This window comes from Scylla paramamosain, chromosome 13 (genome assembly GCF_035594125.1).
Source record: "Scylla paramamosain isolate STU-SP2022 chromosome 13, ASM3559412v1, whole genome shotgun sequence".
Classification (NCBI taxonomy): domain Eukaryota; kingdom Metazoa; phylum Arthropoda; class Malacostraca; order Decapoda; family Portunidae; genus Scylla; species Scylla paramamosain.
In genome coordinates this window covers 10,639,774-10,662,500 of record NC_087163.1, presented here as the reverse complement: position 1 = coordinate 10,662,500, position 22,727 = coordinate 10,639,774, and the positions used below count along the sequence as shown (strand labels likewise).

Below are 22,727 nucleotides of genomic sequence, written 5' to 3'. Positions count from 1 at the left end.
TCACATAGCTTCAGAATCTTCCTGTTGAAGATTAACTAAAACACATTAGAAAGACAAAATCTAAGTTATAGATCGATAGTTTGTAGGATTGGAAAGGTTACCTTCTTAAGGTTGGTTATAGGCAAACTTCCAGCATTAAGGAATGTACGAAAAAAATGTGTTTCAGGGGCAGTGTCGCATCGTTTTCCTGGAATAATTCTCAAAGAAAATGATGAATTAGGATCATACTTTGACAAAGCGTGTTTGAGACACTGCCCTAATTTTTGTCACTATCGTGAAGTAATAAAATGTTAATAATAAAGCCAATTGCTCCTGCAAATTAAAGTATTTAATCAAGACCCAGCCACCTGCCGGACGTATGACGGCATCAATGACGTCTTGTGACGTCACTCCCTCGACTCTTCTTCCACAGTCCTAAAATTAATAATAAGTGATGTTTTTACCACTGTCAGCATTACCATGAATCCACTGTATCACACTACCACAACGATGTGGTCACAGCTGGCTTGGCCAATGGATTCATACCGAATTTCTCTGCTTCCTGGCAAAGAACAATAGTGGCGATTACCACGTTGAGATAAACGGTGAACTTTTCCTCCGCTGGCTGTCGACCCAGCTCTTACCATCGCTAACTGAGCCGTCAGCATTGGTCCTAGACAATGCGCCGTAGCACAGTCAGCTGACGATGAAAAGTTGCTCCCCCACAGGCCACCATAGCGACTAAAGACAATCTAAAAAAGTGGCTGGAGCACTGCAGGTTACCCTACCATACTAGCGCCACACGGCCGGAGATGCTGCGCGTTTCCCTTCAGAAACAGCCGGAACCACAAGATAACGACATCCGTGAGTGGAGTCATAAAGTTATTCGCCTGCCACTTGCTCATCTTTGCTCATCTTTACGTCAATGCCATCGAGTAGGTGTGGGAGTGCATCAGACGCCACGTGCGCTCCTCGTTGCAGCGTTTTGCCGGGGTCAGGCTGGAGGCAGCGAGGCTTCGCGCCACAGAGGAAGTGTCGGCGGCTACAGTTCGAACATTTCAAGCTTTTGAAAAAGTGTACTGGTGCACGGACAACATACACGAGGCTGTGAAACCCATCATCATCAACCTCAACAGCGGTAAGAACGAGGAAGATTTGTTTCTTAAAGGTAATGAAAATAAAATATGCAGTGTGCTGAACATTATGTTTATATAATTTGTACACCCATCATGTCTCCTTTTTTTTCATCTACCATGCATGCCTGAAATATGACATTGCTTTTGAAAATTCTGATTATGAAATTATTATGTACAATAAACTACACCTACAATAAAATGAGAGTAAAGTAAAGGTGTGTAATATTTTAAAGCAATTTATATAAAGATCGGAGGGAGTTTTAATTAAAGCAAAGAAAATTCAGGAAATTCAGCTTAGTATTGTAAGCTCACGATGTGCTAAAACAACACGTAAAAAGTTAATGACAGTCTCTGGTGGAAAAGATAACACGGTAGCATCTCAGTGTTGGAAAAGATAACAATGCGGCAGAGCCTAGAAACGAATCGTGACATCACAATGACGTCCTAATCAGGGATGAGAGACACAAGGATTGTTCAATGAAATGTCATCAACTCAGCCATGACGTCACGCACTCGTTGACGTCAAGGTGGTGTCGCACGCTGTAGACCCTCGCCAGCAAGAATCTCGTTCAAATACAAAAAAAAAAATTTCTCTCCATTTTTTTTTTTTTTTTCTAAGATTTACACATCATGAGAAGTGTTGTCTTCTCTTAAAGAATTTATAGTTGTAGTTTTAATGTAGTTATAGTTTTAATTCAATGTGATATTAATATTAAACAAGAATATATATATTGTACTACGGGAAAGGATAGTACATACCGGCCCTAGACCCTAATCATTATTGATATAGTCACAAACCTAGAAACATTAGATCAGTGACTGACTTTCTTTGTGAATCTTCAACATTCTTCCTAAGGCGCATTATATTATGCATTTCCTGTCTCTCACCCATCCTTTGCTTCACATCTAACATTTCCCCATCGGCTTACTTATCTTTTGTTCTCACTTCGTTCGTACCTTTTTAAATTCCAAATAACTATCCTTCGGACTTGGTGTTAGTTCTCACTAATAATTATAATAGCAATTTAAACACAAGTGTGACCTGTATTTACTTCTATGGAAAAGAACAATTCTTCTAAGTTAACAGTATTATACTGTAGCCCTTTATATTCAATATTGTACTGTACGAGCATTTTGCTATGAGAAGTAATTTTTCATTTTTTTTGTTTTTGTTTATGCTACTGTTTTTTCTTTGTTAGCATGAAATGTATTCATGTGGGAGTGGTGGCAAGAACAGTGTAGCAGCAAGTGTTCTGGAGTGTTCAGCTGTGTAGGACACCACGGGCAGTGAGGCCGCTGTCGTGTGCGAAAGTGTACCCTGTGCTCCACATCCCTCTGTTATATGAAAGGGTCTATGGGGCCTGATACGCCAACCAGAGCAAGCACAATCATCAGTTGTCATAATGAGTGTATATAACGCCCAGCATTCTTGATCCTAACCTCTAATCCTTATGCTTAAGTAGTTACCGTGCCTTTTCCATTGGGCTTCTCTGATCACAACCTCATATCTGTATCTTGTCCTGTCGCTCAAATCCCACCTCAGGATCCCCCAAAGCAAAGGTGCCCCTGGCTTTTTGCCTCCGCTAATTGGGGAACCTGAGGAAATATTAATCTGATTTTCCTTGGAAGGACTACTGCTTCTGTGTCAGAGACCCGTCTCTGTGTTCTGAGTGCATAACAGAGGTGATGGTGTTTGGCATTGAGGCGTAAATTCCTCACTCTTGCTCTCGACCTAATCTTTCCAAACCTTGGTTTGACACAGCCTGTTCTCATACTATACATGATAGAGAGGTGGCCCACAAAAGGTACTTGAGCCTTCCATAACCAGAATTTCATACACTTGTTGTTTCTGTCCGAAATCATGCCTAGTCTATTCTCAAACTAGCCAAAAATTCCTTCCTTAATAGAAAATAGAAAAATCTTTCAAGATCTAACTCCCCTCTTGATTTCTGGCACCTGGCCAAAAACATCTCCAGTAACTTTACTTCTTCATCTTTCCCTACTTTATTTCAACCTGATGGTACCACTACCATCTCATCTATTTCTAATGCAGAATTTTTCGCTCAAACCTTTGCTAAAAACTCCACCTTGGATGATTCAGGGCTTGTTCCTTCCTCTCCTCCCTCCATCTACTTCATGCTATCTATTAAGATCCTTCGGAGTAATGTTTTCCATGCCCTGGCTGGCCTTAACCTTCGGAAGGCTTATGGACCTGATGGGGTCCCTCATATTGTTCTTCGAAACTGTGCCTTTGTACTTGCACCTTGCCTAGTTATACTCTTCCAATGCTGTCTATCAATATTTACCTTTCCTTCTTTCTGGAATTTGCCTACATTCAGCCTGTTCCTAAAAAAGGGTGACTGTTCTAATCCCTCAAACTACCGTTCTTTTGCTTTTTTTCTTTGCTTCTCTATTTTCTTTTTTTTTTATTTATCCTCAGCAGGAAGATTCTTAAACATGTATCTCTTCACAACATTCTATCTGATCGCCAGTATGGGTTCCGTGGAGGCCGCTCGACTGGTGATTTTTTTGCTGTTCTTATTGAGTCCTCCTATTTCAGGGATTTTGGAGAAACTTTCGCTGTTTCCTTAGACATATCAAACGCTTTTGATAGAGCCTACTACAAAGCTTTGATTTCCAAATTGCCCTTCTATGGCTTCTGTCCTTCTCTCTGTAACTTCATCTCAAGTTTCCTTTCTGACATTTCTGTTGGCACTGTGTTAGACGGTCACGCTGTCTGTTTTTCTCCTTAATCTGTCCTGTCACCCATTTTCTTCCTATTATTCATCAACCAAACTTCTTGTTCTTTCTATTCCTACACTTATGATACCACCCTGCATTTTCCACTTTTTTTCGTAGATGTCCAATCCTTCAGGAAGTAAACAACTAACGCAGGGAAGCCACACAACGTCTGACTTCTGATCTCTCTAAAATTTCTGATTTCTGGAAACTTCACACCTCATCTCTAGCTAAAACAGCTTCCATGAAGTTAGGTCTTCTGAGTCTTCACCAGTTTTTATCATCCCCCAACTGCTCACTCTGTACAGGAGTCTTATCCGTCCATGTATGGATGGGGAACTCCACTCATACCGCTCTTTTAGACTGGGTGGAATCAAAAGCTTTTCGTCTTATCAACTCCTCTCCACTAACTGACTGTTTTTTAGCTTCTCTCTCATCGCCACAATGTTGCATCTCTTGCTATCTTCTATCGCTACTTTCATAATAACTGCTTTTCTAATCTTGCTAACTGCATGACTCCCCTATCCCCGCGGCCTCGCTGCACAAGACTTCCTTCCTTCTTTCATCCCTATTCTGTCCATCTCTCTGATGCAAGAGTTAAACCAGTATTCTCAATCATTTATCCATTCCTCTGGTAAACTCTGGAACTTCGTACCTGCTTCTGCATTTCCTCTTTCCTATGACTTGAATTCTTTCACGAAGGTTATCCTTTAATTTTTTATGACCGCTTTTGACACTTTTTGGGGACCGGCACCTCAGTATTTTTTTTTTTCATTTTGTTGCCCTTGGCCAGTGCCCCTCTTATACAAAAGAAAAAAAATCACTAGTCTTACGAGTATAATCTATTATTTATCGAACATTTCAAACCTCCAGTAAGCCAAATTTTGTTTACCAAATTTTACTGATACATGTTACCACAGTCAACTAATCATTATCAACTAATTATGCAACACAATATTTTATTAAGATTTTCGGAGCGGACATCAGTATGGTCGCATCTTAGGTGAAAGGTCGACGTACTTAGGTCAATAAATTAGTTAATAGTAAAGCTTTTCGTCTCATCAACTCCTCTAACTGACTGTCTTCAGCCTCTCTCTCATCGCCGCAATGTTGCTAAACGTTTCCCTTTGTGTCTCACAACACAAGGGGGCAGTCACAGCTTGCCCTCTAAAGACAACTCTCAACTACATGCACCTAATAACATACACACACACACCCTTCACTCAAAATTTCAAAATTCATAGCGACTCCTACACCAGCCTCGGAGTCCCTATCTGGGGAGGGGACCACAAATGTCCCCAGGTCGGACTACCCTTCTGACGACTACCCTAAGTGTCTTGACACCCACCTCAACTTTTTCTTCATAAACTTCTGCAACATTCGTGTTCTAGGATCTAATTTCTAATCTGTACAACACCACCTCTCCTCTTCTAAATCTCATCTTCTTTTTCCTCACCGAAACTCAGGTGTCTAAGGCAACTGACAGTAGCCCCTTTTCTGTTCCCTCCTATTTTCTGATTTTCATTTCTCATTTTCGATCCCAAGCTGGATGTTGCGGTTATGTGCGCAACGACTTAACCTGCTCTCGTGCCCACGCTCTTGAATCTTCTGAGTTTTCCACCATTTGGCTACGACTACAGAGTCACTCTCAAACTGAATTTATATGTGTTGTATACCTCTCACCTAACTTCTCTGACTATATGAAATTCTTTGACCACTTAACTTCCAAAGTGGAGCACATTCTGACTCTCTTCCATTTTCCAGAGATCTCCATTCTTGGAGACTTCAATGTTCACCACCTGCTATGGCTTTCCTCTCCCTTCACTGACCATCCTGGTGAACTAGCTTTCAACTTTGCTATCCTCCACGACCTAGAGCAATTGGTGCAACACCCTACTCGTATTCCTGACTGTCTTCGAGATACGCCCAACATTCTTGACCTTTTCCTAACCTCTAATCCTTCTGCTTATGCTGTCACCCTCTCTTCTCCGTTGGGCTCCCCCGACCACAATCTCATATCTGTATCTTGTCCTATCGCTCCAATCCCTCCTCAGAATCCCTCTGAGCCGAGGTGTCTCTGGCGTTTTGCCTCTGCTAGTTGGAGGGATCTGAGTAGGTATTTTGCTGATTTTCCTTGGAATGACTACTACTTCCGTGTCAGAGACCCGTCTTTGTGTGCCGAGCGCATAACAGAGGTGATAGTGTATGGCATGGAGGCGTACATTCCTTACTCTTTTTCTCCTGAATCTTCCAAACCTTGGTTTAACACAGCTTGTTCTCGTGCTGAATCTTCCAAACTGTGCTGTTCTCCTGAATCTTCCAAACCTTGGTTTAACACAGCTTGTTCTCGTGCTATACATGATAGAGAGGTGGCCCACAAACGGTACTTAAGCCTTCCATCACCAGAATCTCATGCACTTTATATTTCTGCCCGAAACCATCCCTAGTCTGTTTTCCAATTAACCAAAAACTCCTTCATTAACAAAAAGTGTCAAAATCTTTTAAGATTTAACGCCCCTCGTGACTTCTGGCATCTAGCCAAAAATATCTCCAATAACTTTGCTTCTTCCTTCCCTCCTTTATTTCAACTAGATGGCACCACTGCTATCACATCTATTTCTAAAGCTGAACTCTTCACTCAAACCTTTGCTAAAAACTCAATTCAGTGCTAGTTCCTCCCTCTCCTCCACCCTCTGACTACTTCATGCTACCTATTAAAATTCTTCGTAATGATGTTTTCCATGCCCTCGCTGGCCTAAACCCTCGGAAGGCTTATGGACCTGATGGGGTCCCTCCTATTGTTCTCCGAAACTGTGCCTCCGTGCTTGCACCTTGCCTAGTCAAACTCTTTCAGCTCTGTCTGTCAGCATCTACCTTTCCTTCTTGCTGGAAGTTTGCCTACATTCAGCCTGTTCCTAAAAAGGGTGACCGTTCTAATCTCTCAAACTACCGTCCCATTGCTTTAATTTCCTGCCTATCTAAAGTTTTTTTTTAATCTCTCCTCAACAGAAAGATACTAAACATCTATCACTTCACAACCATCTATCTGATCGCCGGTATGGGTTCCGTCAAGGCCGCTCTACTGGTGATCTTCTAGCTTTCCTTACTGAGTCTTGGTCATCCTCTTTTAGAGATTTGGTGAAATTTTTGCTGCTGCCTTGGACATATCAAAAGCTTTTGATAAGAGTCTGGTACAAAGCTTTGATTTCCAAACTACCCTCCTACGGTTTCTATCCTTCTCTCTGTAACTTCATCTCAAGTTTACTTTCTGACCGTTCTATTGCTGCTGTGGTAGACGGTCACTGTTCTTCTCCTAAATCTATTAACAGTGATGTTCCTCAGGGTTCTGTCCTGTCACCCAATCTCTTCTTATTATTCATCTATGAACTTCTAAGTAAAATTTCTTGTTCTATCCACTTATACGCTAATGATACCATCCTGCACTTTTTCACGTCTTTTCATAGACGTCCAGCCCTTCAGGAAGTAAACATTTCACGCAGGGAAGCCATCGAACGCCTAACTTCTGATCTTTCTAAAATTTCTGATTGGGGTAGAGCAAACTTGCTCAGTTCTTCCATCTATCAACTCGACACAACCTTCCAGACAACTATCCCCTCTTCTTCAATGACACTTAACTGCCTCCCTCTTCTACACTGAACATCCTCGGTCTGTCCTTTACTTATAATCTGAACTAGAAACTTCACATCTCATCTCTAGCTAAAACAGCTTCTATGAAGTTAGGTGTTCTGAGACGTCTCCGCCAGTTTTTCTCACCCCCCAAGCTGCTAACTCTGTACAAGGGCCTTATCCGTCCATGTATGGACATGTTTGGGGGGGTTTCATTCTTACCGCTCTTCAAGACAGGGTGGAATCAAAAGTTTTTCGTCTCATGAACTCCTCTCCTCTAAATGACTGTCTTCAGCCTCTCTCTCATCGCCGCAATGTTGCATCTCTAGCTGTCTTCTACCGCTATTTTCATGCTAACTGCTTTCCTGATCTTGCTAACGGCACGCCTACCCTCCTCTCGCGGCCTCGCTACACAAGACTTTCTTCTTTCTCTCACTCCTATTCTGTCAACCTCTCTAATGCAAGAGTTAACCAGTATTCTCAATCATTCGTCCCTTTCTCTGGTAAACTCTGGAACTCCCTGCCTGCTTCTGTATTTCCACCTTCCACCTAAATTCCTTCAAGAGGGAGGCTTCAAGACACTTATCCTTCAATTTTTGACTACCGCTTTGGACCCTTTTCTGGGACTGTCATCTCAGTGGGTTTTTTTTATTTATTGGATTTTTGTTGCCCTTGGCCAGTGTCCCTCCTACATAAAAAAAAAAAAGCCGGCGGAATCTCTAATGATTTTTTTTTTACAGACGTGACTACACGGATACATGGCGCGATGGTCTGTGCGGAAAAACAAGTGCTTGATGAATTATCCTTATAGTCTCTCATCCTTGGTCCTAATAGCTTCATGGGTAGGGCAGCTGGCTGGGCCTTTCGCTCGGTAAATTTACTGTGGAAAGTGCCTTTATTATTATTTTTTGTTACTTGACGATAGTGACGAAAATTAACGTAGTGTCTGAAACACGCCTTGTCAAAGTATGATCCTAATTCATCAATACATGATGCCACATTGCCACAAAAACGTACAGATGTTGATAGAGACGGCAAAAATTGACCAGGTAAGGAACAAGCACTGAAACACAGTTACAAAGAACGATGGGAGGGACTCCCTGAGGGCCATGATCCTCCCAAAGATCAAGGCTAGAGAGAGAGAATGAGAGAGAGAGAGAGAGAGAGAGAGAGAGAGAGAGAGAGAGAGAGAGAGAGAGAGAGAGAGAGAGAGAGAGAGAGAGAGAGAGAGAGAGAGAAACACACACATTTACATATATTCATATAGTCTTTTGACGATGACAATAGGAATAAGAATCATCCCATATACAGCAATAAGATCACAGAAAAATTATCCTAAATGGATGAAACACTAAATAGGGCGGAAGAGAAGTATATATAATAGATTAAGGGCAGGTGAAGAGGTTTTAAGGCCACAATATAATGAATTAGTTAGAACACCAGGAGGTTAACGAGGAAAGCTAAGGACAACTATGAATTAAAGGTAGCCAGCCAGGCGAAGACGGATCCCAAGGGATTTTATCAAATATACAAGAATAAGGATACTATAGGTCCATTAAAAGCAGCAGATGGGGAGCTGGTTAGTTCTGGGTACATTAGTAAAATTCTGAATGAGTATTTTTTAACTGCCTTCGCCCAGGAAAACATGCAGGATATTCCAAATAGTGAACAGATATTTAGAACAGATGAAAATGAGAAGCTGAGAGATATTTCCATAACTAAAGAGATAGTGGAACAGGAGATAGATAGGCTAAAAAGTTCAAGACACCAGGACCAGATGAAATATATCCCAGAGTACTTAAGGAATGCAAAGAGGTTATTAGTGAGCCGTTAGTTTCTGTTTTTAGGAAATCACTTGAGTCAAGTGAGGTACCAGTAATGTGGAGACAGGCTAATGTAGTACCCATCTTCAAGAAAGAAGATAAAACTTTCGCGTCTAATTATAGACCTGTCAGCTTAACTTCAGTTGTAGGTAAAATATTGGAGTCAATAATAGCGAGGAAAATTAGGGAGCATTTAGACAAAGATAACTTGATAAATCAGTCACAGCATGGCTTCACGAAGGGGAAGTCTTACCTGATGAACTTGTTAAGTTTTTCCAGTAAAGTTTACAAGGCAGTAGATAATGGTGATAGTTATGACATCTTATATTTGGACTTTAGTAAAGCGTTTGACAAGGCACCCCATCAGAAGCTCCTGAGAAAGGTTAGGGCACATGTGATAGATGGGAAGGTGTTAAGCTGGATAAGGTCATGGCTAAGCGACAGTGCGACAAAGAGTTGTAATAAATAGCTCTAAATCCGAGTGGGATCATGTAATTATTGAGGTGCCACAAGGATCAATATTAGGGCTCGAAGTAATATTTAAAGTTATATTTGGCGCTGGTCAAACCTCATCTAGACTACGCTGTGCAGTTCTGGTCCTCACATTACAGGAAAGATATAGATCTATTAGAATCAACACAAAGGAGAATGACTGAAAGGATACAGGGGATGAGGAGCATTCCTTACGAGGCGAGATTGAAGATTTACATTCTTTAAAGAGATTTAGGTTAAGAGGGGACCTGATACAAGTCTTTAAGTGATATAAGGGTTATAACAAGGGGATTGTAAGCAAAATTCTTAGGATCAGCAACCAGGATAGAACAAGAAATAACGGGTTCAAGCTTGAAAAATTTAGATTTAAAAAAGAGATAGGAAGAAACTGGTCCTCAAATAGAGTGGTAGATGAGTGGAACGGACTCAGTAATCTTGTTGTTAGTGCTAAGACATTAGGGAGCTTTAAGAGAAGATTAGACGGGTTTATGGATGGGGAATGATAGGTGGAAATAGGTAGGTATATTTCATACAGGGACTGCCACGTTTTAAGCCTGGTCGCTTCTTGCAGGTTCCCTTATTTCTTATATATATATATATATATATATATATATATATATATATATATATATATATATATATATATATATATATATATATATATATATATATATATATATATATATATATATATTTTTTTTTTTTTTTTATACCAAAAACTTCTCTTTTTACTGTTTTTACTATTGAAAAAAAAGCTAAAGACGCTATAGAAAAGAGAAAAATTGAAGACATTTTCAATAATGGAGCTAATATGAACAGAAATAAAGAAAATAATACTCAAGAGCACATGACATACCTTTCGTTGAATATGAAAAAGCCTTTGACGTAATGCAAGATCCAGCAGTTATGAAAAAAAAAAAAAAATCAAGAAAATGGGTCACTTAGTACTTTATACTATTATTATCACTAATAAAAGTATTATGGCAGTTATTAATTTTTATCTGAAACTGAGTTTTCTCTTTGTTCGCAATAAACACAACACAATCGATAATGGAAAGTCGGAGAAGCGACAGAAAGGTACAACCTCACTGCGTGATGTGATCCAACTGGCCAGCTCCATACCAATCCCTGATTATGTTAGCAGCAAGATGCCACATTACCAATTTCAAACTAGCGGTTCCTCCAAAGCCAGTAAATCTACTATCTCCTTTGACCCACTTCTAACCTGATAAATGTGTATGAACATCCTCAGGAAAAAAACAGCAATTTATGTTTTGACAATCATTTCGTTCATCTAAGGTTTCTAACAGTTGACACCACATACATGGCAACTCTGCGTCATGCGAAGTTTATTGATTGGTGGTCTGGCCCACACTGCCAAGCCGTGTGGCCAAGTTCTCTGTCTCACCTCATAGCAATGAATTAGCGCCGCTCCCTGACTAGGTACACGAATCACTGTGGTGAGGACATTCACACAGAATGTTACTATATATATATGTATATATATATATATATATATATATATATATATATATATATATATATATATATATATATATATATATATATATATATATATATATATATATATATATATATATATATATATATATATATATATATATATATATATATATATTAACATTCCGTGTGTGAATGTCGCCACCACGTTGCTACGTATATATATATATATATATATATATATATATATATATATATATATATATATATATATATATATATATATATATATATATATATATATATATATATATATATATATATATATATATATATATATATATATATATATATATATATATATATTATCGTTTCGGCAGGTGCCTACTGCCTCCATATATATATATATATATATATATATATATATATATATATATATATATATATATATATATATATATAATGAGGCAGTAGGCACCTGCCGAAACGATAATTACTCCCAATGAGGTCTAAAGCACTGGACCATAGAGTGCTGTGAACTTATCATTAAACCCAGCTGTGACCTCACTGAACGTTTCCCTTTGTATTTCACAACACAAAGGTCAGTCTAAAGACAACTCTCTTCCTTCATACAAAACTACAAGCAACTAATTACACACACAAAGCCTTCACTCAAAATTCAAAATTATCATGGCGATTCCTACACCAGCCTCGGAGTCCCCATCTGGGGAGGGGACATCAAATATCCCTAGGTCGGACTGCTCTTCTGGTATCGACCCTAAGTGTCTTGACACCCACCTCAACTTTTCTTGATTAACTTCTGCAACATTCGCGGTCTTAGATATAATTTTCAATCTGTAGGACACCACCTCTCCTCTAATAAATCTCATCTTGTTTTCCTCACTGAAACACAGGTGTCTGAGGCAACTGACACTAGCCCCTTTTCTGTTCCTTCCTCCTTTATCTATCCTCATTTTCAATCCAAAGGTGGATATTGCGGATGATCCGTCCAAGATCATCTTGTCACGCCTGCCCAGCTGTGCTCCTCCAGTCATCTGCTGTCACTGTATCAAATCCGATCCAAATTATTTTTGTCTTTTCACTCTTCCCTCTACTGTTTTAAGTGGTCCCTATCTGTCTATTTATCTACCTGTCTGTCTCTCTCTCTGACTGTCTGTCTGCCTATCCTGCCCTCTGTCTGTCTGTCTGTCTGTCTGCCTATCAGTGTTTATATCATTCCCTTCTGTCTTTCATTAGTATTGTTGTTGGCTGTGTTATTACTTGATGTATTATTCTGTGTTATATTGTATGCTGTCTTATCATATTATGTTTATTTTTTTTATTTATGTGCCTATCATTCCTTATTTATCTGTGCACTTCACGTCACTCATGCAAACACGCTCACAGTCTGCACTCTCTCCTTCATTACCTACCACAATGTCCACTGAAACCACCGCTACTCCTCATATCACCTTCATACACGAATCTCATCACCTTCCTAATTCTTCTGGTACTGGCGCAGAGACTGCTCATCAGTTTATTCAAAGAAGTGAGGAGGAATGCACTCAACGTGCAGCCACATCTGATAAGGAAAAAATCTCTATCTTAAAATCACGCATCTGTCACGAGTCTTTGAATCTCACTGGCCTGTTGATGAGGTGCTTCTCTCACCACCTATAATAACTTCACCACTCATCTCAGAAATCATTTCCAGAGTCATTCCAAGCTTGGAGCCACTCATTCTTTTCTCAAACTTTCCAAATTTATCTCACAGTACGTCCGCTCACACACTAATCCTCACCAGGCAGAACCCATTGCTTCCTCTCTGAGCTCAGAATTGACACTCAGTTCCAGGACTCAAATTGATTTGCAAATGACTCACTATCATCAGAAGGGCTGAAAAGGCTTATAACTTATATCTTTTTTACCTCCTTTCTCGATGTTCTCAATTTCCAGGTCGCAAGTGAAATAGAATTCCACAGATTGGATATATGATATATGATACATGATGTCTGCAAAATCATTTCTGATAAGCGTCCCCTTCCCACCTCTGAACCTGTTCAGGCTCTCAATGCTTCCTCACCTGACTTATCCCCCCCCTCCTCATCACCCACCTTCCCGTTGTTCTTCTTCTCTTGAACGTTACATTAGACGTACATCCCCTTCATCTCACTATCAATACACTCGATCGAAATCAAGATCAAGAAATGTCACCTGCAACTGTTGCAAGCTGCCAGATCATGCTCTTGCACAGTGTAAAGTTGTTCTCAATAGTTCAGGAAGACACTCCTTCAGTCCTGAAGAATTATGTTCTTTCCATAAAAGGATAAGTCACTTCTTACATGACTGCAGGCATTATCACGCACAGTCTCAGACTTCACAAACATCGTCTGAAAACTCTTCGTGCCCTTCTCTGACCAATCCACCATAATATCGCCTATCCTTAGGTCTTCTCCTTACCCTGTACCTAAACATCATACAAAACACAAGGTATGCTTCACACATCCTCCTAACTCAGCACTTCCTTTAATTAACTTTTGATATGCTGGATTAAACAATGGTATTATCACAAGTGTTACATGTCACTCTATCTCACAAAGCCTTCTTTGACACGGGTGCTGCAGATAACCTTATCAAAATGGATGTACTTCGGAAACTCTTTTCTTCTCCTCAGGATCTCATCACTACACTGCCTCCTGGTGTCAATCTCAGTGGTATACTCGTATCTGGGAAAACTACCTTATGGGAAAGTACTCTTATCACTGTTTTTATCACCCTAGGAACCGGACATAAGTGATTATTTTTTTATATTATATCTGATGTATCTTTCAATGCTGATCTTTTCATAGGCTTCATTACCATGTGCAAATATGACATCAGTATTTTTCCCTAACAACAATAAAATCCCTCAAGGGGATACTTATATTCCTACTGTTTTTCTCTCTGGTACTTCCTCACTTGGTGGTGTATTGACATCTATTGCAACTCTTCCTTCTACTAGCGATCAGATGTTTTCAACACGGGATTCTTGTGTTATGTGACCTAATTTGCCTGTCTCACAGCTTCATTCTCAATCAACTTCTCAGTCAGACCACGGTGTAACTTCTTGTAAACACATTTTGCTAGCAGATCCGGTAACGCTATCAGAATGTGCTTTATATGGTGTAAACGCTAAGGTTAAATCTGCTGTATCAGGCACTGATATCCTCTGTTATGCACAACAATGTCCATGCAAAGGTGTTGAGTTAGAATCCGTTCTTACTACAAGTGATGAAAATGGATTCTGCAAAATTGGGCTGAAAAATGTCACATCTACGCCTGTCAAGCCCAAAGCAGGTGTGCTACCCGGAGAAGCCTTGCCTTGCTCTGAGAAAGTTGTAATCTTGGATGATTTACCTTCTTCTTCTATCAATAATGTATCTGCATCTGACAGATATGACATGTCCTCTCCCGCCTATCACAGATGATCACGTATCTGTACTTGATTTCCTAGAATCTCAACATGAATTACTCGCTCTCCTAAATTCTTTCAGGAATGGTATCTCGCTCCCTGATGAACTTTTGGGCCAAACAGACGTCATCACTCACGCTATTCATCTGACGCCTGCCCCATAGTTGTCGTGCTCTGCTTGATGAAGCTGCGCGAGGTATGTTACTTCAGGATGTAGTGGAACCTGCCTGTTCACCTCATAACGCTCCCTTGTTACTCGTTCCAAAGAAACAAGACGATTGGCGTGTCGTTGTCAACATCTGAAAACTCAATGCGTCTGCCATTCCTGATCGTTATCCAATGCTGAGATTAAGTGATCTTCAGTCTCTCTGAGATTCAAATGCGGTATTTTCTACCCTAGACTTACACTCAGGATTCTTCCAAGTTGAATTAGAGGAAAGTTCACGGCCACATACTGCTTTCACTACCTCCTCTGACCAATTTATGTTCAAATGCATGGTCGAAAGTCTACGTAACTCGCCTCCAACGTTTCAGAGATTGATGAATTCTGTTCTCTCAGGTCTTATTGGTAAAAGTGTGTCCTGCTTCATTGATGATGTTAACATTACATCAGTCTTTGCAGGATCATTTTCACACACTGTCTCTCGTTCTGCCGCGCTTTCAAGCTGCTGGCTCAAAGATCAAACTCAGCAAATGTTCGTTTTTCAAACAGTAAGTCAAATTTATTGGTCACAAAATCGATAGAGATGGTATTTACACTTTAGATGACAAGGTAAATGCTATGAAAAATTTTCCCTGTTCCTACTAATATCGATCAGATCGGGCAATTCATCGGTCTTGCTGGATTTTATCGCCAGTTCATCAAAAATTTCAGCCTTATCGCTCAACATGCCACTCATTGCTCAAGAAAAATGTAGCATTCTTCTGGTCTGAAAAGGAACAAGATGCCTTTGATATTCTCAAAACTTCCTTGTGTCAAGCACCAGTTCTTGCTTTTCCTGATTTCGAGAAAGATTTCATCTTATACACTGACGCTTCTGACTTTTAAATTGGTGTTGTTCTCATGCAAAAAGATTCACTCGGTAAATATCGCGTATTAGCTTACGCTAGCAGACTTTTCAACAAGGCAAAGCAAAATTATGACGTCACAAAGCGTGAAAGTCTCGCCGTGATCTGGGCGTTACGTCATTTCCGTGAACTTATCTTAGGTTATAAGATTCATTTCCACACTGATCATTATGTTGTCACAGAGACCTTCAAAGGCAACAACTTCACAGGTCAATTTGCTCACTGGCAACTTACGATTCAAGAATTTAATTCCACAATTTCACATATTCCTGGTAAGGCAAACTCAGTGGCAGATGCACTATCATGCAATGTCGCTATTATCTCCGTCATGACAGAAAATCCTGCCATGCCAACCACAGATGAAATAAAGAAACATCAACGTTCAGACGCCGTCTGTTCTAGTGCTGCTTATTACCTCGAATCTGGTGATGAGACAATTCTTCCTAAGTTGCAAGTGAGTGCTGATACGGTTTTCATGCAAGATGATCTCTTATATAAGTCGAGTGATGTCTTTACTGAGCGTTTATCTCAGCTCGTGATACCTCAGTCGCTAATGAGTATCATACTTCACCACGTTCACCTCACCCCACGCAGGACATCCTGGTTGGGACAGATGCCTTGCGCAGGCAAAACGATCATATTTCTGGCCGACTATGAGGAAAGATATCTTTCAACACTGTGCTCTGTCCTCAGTGTGCTTTACACCACCCATCACTCGCTCACGACATATATTAGATCCATTGTTCTTTGGGCCACACCTTGTAATCGAATCTCTCCACGTCCACAAAGTAAAAATTCAAGACCTCAAAATCTTAGGGGGACAGTCGACCATGTCGATCATTTGAGGCGTGTGAACAAGGGATTCGATAATGAGTGTGCACATCAGGTATCATTAAATTTTGATTTAATGATACCTTAATGATGATTTCGAGCTACTCAAGCTTAACCACACACACACACACACACACACACACACACCTTCTTACAGACTGAAACTTCGCTCCCATTCCAATGTTTAATCATCCAATTTCAATGTCATGTATATATGTGTATATTTCTTTTTACTTATATGTGTTGTACATGTATTATATTATCTTATCATGTTTGTATGTTATTATTAAGTTTTCGTCCCATACTCATTCTTTGATGTCATGTATCATCTGTTAATTCCTCCCATCCTACTGCCTTATTGTTATATCCAAATGCAAGGGCGCATTTTTCGTGGGGGAAAGCATCTATGTAAATCTCAACAATTACTATTCTTATAAACATGTATATTCACTATTTCATATATTCATCCCACGTGTACAATGGCCAGCCAGTCTCTTCTCCACCTCTCAAGGGAATTTCACACCCACTTCCAGTCCTTATGGATAACACCCGGGTTCAATCCTCTTTCTCTACTTCTCAAGGGAGTTTCACACCCAATTTAGTCCTTAGCGATAGCATCTGCGTTCGTCTTCCTTCTCTATCTCAAGGGAATTTCACATCCACTTCCAGTCCTTAGGGATAACAATCTGCGATCCACTTAGCCCAGATAAATACAGCCAGCATGGTAGCGAGCTCTCAGTTAATTTCGGACAGAGTCACAGTTCAGTACAAGTCAGAGTCCTGTCACAGTTCAGTCAGTCAGTCAGTCCTCCAGTCACTGAGCAGTCAGTCTTGGTATCTCACTCAGTTCCGCTCAGTCACAGTCGGTCTTGAGAGGCACTGCTCAGTCATCACTCATATCACTTCAGAAAGAGAGAGAACAATCAATCGTCACGTTATAAATTCGTCTCGAATCAAGTGTGTACTATCTACCTACTATTAAATCAAGAAGAACTCTCATCATCGAGTCTTTTACTCGCATACAACCAACTACACACGACCTCCAAGCTACCAGAATCACCGCCACACTACAGTCCTCCACGCTGCCAACACACCAAGTATCATCAATCAACTGGACAAGTAACAATCATCAACTCAGAATAGAAGGTGACAATCAAATCTAGAACAAGTGGTGTCGCAAAATCTGATACAAAGATACAGATATGAGATTGTGATCGGAGGAGCCCAACGGAGAAGAGAGGATGACAGCATTAGCAGAAGGATTAGAGGATAGGAAAATTAGGAGGTTAGGTCAAGAATGTTCGCTGTATCTCCAAGACGTTCAGGAATACGAGTAGGGTGTTGCACCAATTGCTCTAGGTCATGGAGGATAGCAAAGTTGAAAGCTAGTTCACCAGGATGGTCAATGAAGGGAGAGGAAAGCCAAAGCTGGTGATGAACATTGAACACCCTCTGATCCAATGCTTTAGAGTTCACTGGGAGTAATTATCATTTCGGCGGGTGCCTACTTTCTCATCCCTTAAATGAGATCGGGGCAGTGCAAATATGTTATTGTTAACTGCGTTCAAAACTCAATTCCTCCATCTATCAACTTGACACAACCTTCCTGACTGTTTTAAGCCTCTCTGTCATCGCCGCATTATTGGATCTCTTGCTACCTTCTACCGCTTCTTTCATTTTAACTGCTTTTCTAATCTTGTTAATTGCATGCCTCCCTTCGTTCTGTGGGCATCATTCCGAAAAGTAGTCTGAAATCGATCCTGTGCTGTGCCCCTTGCTGTGACGTCACGGCCATTGTTCACGTCTCTCTCTCTCTCTCTCTCTCTCTCTCTCTCTCTCTCTCTCTCTCTCTCTCTCTCTCTCCCACACGCACAGAGAGAGAGAGAGAGAGAGAGAGAGAGAAGAGGGCGGGGTAGATCAGAAGCAGGCCAGCAGGGAGGCAGCAGCCAATCAGGAGTCAGCCGCTCGTGACGTCACAAGGGGCGGAGCTAGCCTTTCCGGGACCGATTTGAGGCTACTCTTCGGAATAATGCTTTCCGTCGCCTCGCTGCACTAGACTTTCTATTTTCTCTCACTCCTATTGCGCCCTCCTTTCTAATGTAAAAGTTAACTATTATTCTCAATCATTCATCCCTTTCTCTGGTAAACTCTGGAACTCCCTTCCTGTTTCTGAATTTCCTCCTCCCTATGACTTGAACTCTTTCAAGGCACTTATCCTCTGTTGTTTGATCATTACATTAGGTATATCTTTAGGAACTATTATTTAAGTGGGTATTTTTTTTTTCTAAATTTTAGTTAACCTTGGCCATTGGCTTCCTTACATAAAAAAAAAAAAATGGCAAAAACAAAATGCTCAGACATTAATCAAGATTGGATAATAAAACTGGATTCTCAAATAGATTGCTGTATGAATGGAATAAACTCGGTAATTTTATTGATTTTCTTGAATTATTAAGGAGCTTTCAAAGAAGATCAACCATATTTATGGATGAGGATTATAGATGGATTAGGCAGATACGTTCCATAAGGCCAGTTTGCTTCTTGTGGCTTCCCTTATTTTCCATGTTCTTATGTTTATATGATTTCCATATTTCTTCTAAATACTGCTCTAGTAAGCTTTCAGTTCCTCTTCTACCTTTTCTTTTACTTATTTTATTCCATCCTTTTCATATAATCCTAATTCACTTTTCCCTTTAACTGCTTTTTCTTTTAACACTCCTAAGTATTCCCACAACTTTTTCCTCCATCTTTGATTTCCTTAATATCCACTGTTATCTTCTCTGAGTGTGTAAATTTCTTAATTTGTTTCTGTCTCTAATTTCTTTCTACGTACAGGTGCAGTTTGCATCTCTTTTGTTTCTATTCAACCTCTCTCTTTATCTTATTTCCTTTCATATTTCTTCACTTATCTAAGTGTGCTCTTCTCTATCCCATGTATCTTTTCTTCTTGTTTTTCTCCTTGTTCTTGTTCTACTACTACTACTACTACTACTACTGTTTCAAACAATGATAATGATAAGAGATGCCTAAGAGATAAGATGATTTCTGTCTTAGAAAATATTTAAGTGTTTGTGAATAGTTTACTAAATGTTGTGCTTGGATGAGAGTGTGTGCGTAAGTGTGGGAACGCCTTCCTCCTCGAACATCAGCCTGGTATATACATACGGTAGACTGATAATAGCAACAGTGACAATAACTGACAATTAATGATACTGAATGAAAAAAAAAAAGGAGTAAAAGTTATAATGTTAGTGGTCAATAAAACTCGTCTCGTCTTGAACACACACACACACAAAAAAATCTAAGCTTAATACAGAATTAACTGCGTTTCAGACTAATTATGTACTATGATTTTATTGGCATAGAAGCCTCACCACTATACGCAATTGGTGAACGTATAATGCTCCAACAGTTGTATTTCACAAGTAGAGAGAATATATAAGTCGTTTCGCTCTAATAGCGTATAACAATCCTTCATTCATTCATTGACTCATCCATCTATTTTTTTTCATTCATTTATGGATCCTTGGTATTTTTTTTTTTTAATAAATGTACATTTAAAAAGAAAACACACACACACACACACACACACACACACACACACACACACACACACACACACACACACACAAAACTCATGATCTCACCACTAATCTTACTCTAGTTAACTTTTCCTGCTCTCTGACAGTGCGTCTCCGCCAGGGGAACGTCGAGCGTGTGACACCGTTTCTTTACACAAAGTATACACCTTTTCTTTGTTTTCCGCTGTCGTTATATTCCCTCCATGAAAACTATTAACTTAGACCGTGAGTGTGTGTGTGTGTGTGTGTGTGTGTGTGTGTTGGCCTAGAAACGTTAAGGCTGGAGAGAGAGAGAGAGAGAGAGAGAGAGAGAGAGAGAGAGAGAGAGAGAGAGAGAGAGAGAGAGAGAGAGAGAGAGAGAGAGAGAGAGAGAGAGAGAGACTAATTAACTCGTATGGATTATAGCGTTATATTTATATGACTTGTTCTTGTACCTTTAGAGAGATGGACGGGGGAGTCTAAATCTCTTTAGAGAAATTTAGCTGAGATGGACGGGGGAGTAGAAGGCAGAACATGTCACTACAAATATGGAACAGACAAGCTGAAATCGATATGATTGTAAACTTCCTAGGAGGATGGTTGTTTACCCTCATTCGACCAAATAAACAAAATAGAAAAGAAAATGTGTTTTACATTTTTTTTTTTATGTTGGTTATAATGATTCAGTCAGATGGTATTTACATTACAAAAAAGAAAAAAAAAGAAGAAGAAAGAGTACCACGAGAGTAACTGGTAAACTCATTATAAAGTAAGAAAAGAAAAACAGAAGAGGAATATGTAACAAAGGAAAAGAAAATGCTGAGTGATATTTCCTAGAACACATTTGTGGCCGCGGCAATTAAGAAATATTACCATTAGTAGATAAATTAATATAGAGTGATGATGTCAGAACTCGAGAAAGCCTACAGATCGCTGACTAAGTTCTGCTGCCAATGAAAATGCTGGTGCACCAAATTTCCAGTTTGCAGTATTTACACCAATATTTGTTTTTCCGCTTTGGCATGAGGGAGAATCTGGGGCTTTGATGGGGTGACTGAAATAGTACAACATATTTCATGCGGCAGATTCTCTGACAATGTATCTTGATTTTTAGGTGTGTGTGTGTGGAATGAATGAGGTCCTCTGTTTTCGCTACTGCACGTCATATGTTTTTTTCTTTGTGCGTTCAAAGCGTGTACTGGAAGCAGAATTTTAATGTTTATGGTATCGGATGCAATGCACATGAAGTTAAATAAAAATGAAAAACAACTGCTTTGTTTATACGTACACATGAACGAGAATAAAAAAAACACCAATAACAAAACTAACATCCAAAAGGGTAATCGAGAGAGAGAGAGAGAGAGAGAGAGAGAGAGAGAGAGAGAGAGAGAGGGGCACATGGACCAGATGGCGTGAGCCCACACCTAAAATGCTGTACTGAAGACACATTAATTTTCTGGCATTTCCCTTCTTCCTGTGTGTAGCTATCACTGTGGAAAGAAGCATGAGCCACTCCAGTACACAAGAAGTCGAGGTCAGAGCCGTACAATTACCGGCCGATCTCTCCATTGGTGATTAGTATGAGTGAGAGGATTGTCGCCGAGCAATTGCCAAGTTACCTTGAAGAGTATCACCTGCTATCCGCGAGACAATTCGGGTTCAGGAAAGGCTACTCCATCTCCGATCTCCTCGGCCGTCCATTGCTACTAATTGGTTTGAGCATTGCTGGAGCCTTCAGCTGTCTTTGTGTGTTCGAGGCGTGTACGAGGTGCAGAATTTTTATCTTTATGGTATCACAATCGGACAGTCAATGATTGACTGCTAAGCTTGACCCGCAGACATTACCGGAGATCTGTTGCACCTCTTCTCCAGCTACCTGTAGGATAGGAATCTCCGCGTCGTAGTATACGGACATACCTCTGCCATCTTCCCTGATTGATTAATTAATTGACATGCTGTGGCGCCACAACATCGCGGTCATATGGTGCTGCTACGGAACTTTGAAAGCAACAAAGATTGCTGGTTAAAATAGTTATATGAAAGCAAATTTATGGAATAGTTAAAATATTGAAAATAAAAAAAAAATAAAAAAATGGGAAGAACCATCAAAACCTTAAGTGCTAAAAATGAGAGGGTTGGTATGTTAATGTATTAATTAATTTAATCTAAAGTGAAGGGGTACTGGCCACACTGACCCAGACCACTGTCTCTGGCGTTGTTTGTTCTGTACTAAAGACACTGACCCCACTGACCCAGATATCTGGTGTTGTGTGTTACGTGCCTAAGACACTGACCCCATTGATCCAGACATCTGGCGTTGTTCGTTACGTGCCCAAGACACTAACCCCACTGAGCCAGGCCCCAAGACTCAGTGTTCTTCGTTACGTGTCTTCCTCACTTGTCACCCAGTTACTACATTACTTCCACCCAATACTATATTACTGATAAAATACATAGAAGAACAGTTAAAAGGTAATATATAATTTCTTTTAAAAATCAGCCTTCTCCACAAACATAACAACCTCATGTCCCTTGGAGATAGCCCTTTCTCCAAGTATCA

At 40.0% G+C, this 22,727-nt stretch overlaps 1 protein-coding gene across 2 annotated transcripts in view; it reads right to left on the bottom strand.

Moving 5' to 3' along the window:
- The window catches only part of LOC135106428 (uncharacterized), an 88,439-nt gene extending 77,647 nt beyond the window's left edge, over positions 1-10,792 (bottom strand). For both annotated transcript variants that reach the window (XM_064015434.1, XM_064015435.1), the window contains exon 1: positions 10,653-10,792. The gene's annotated coding sequence lies outside the window, so the exon portion shown is untranslated. The remainder of the gene's footprint in view (positions 1-10,652) is intronic.
- Between the last annotated feature and the right edge of the window lie 11,935 nt (positions 10,793-22,727).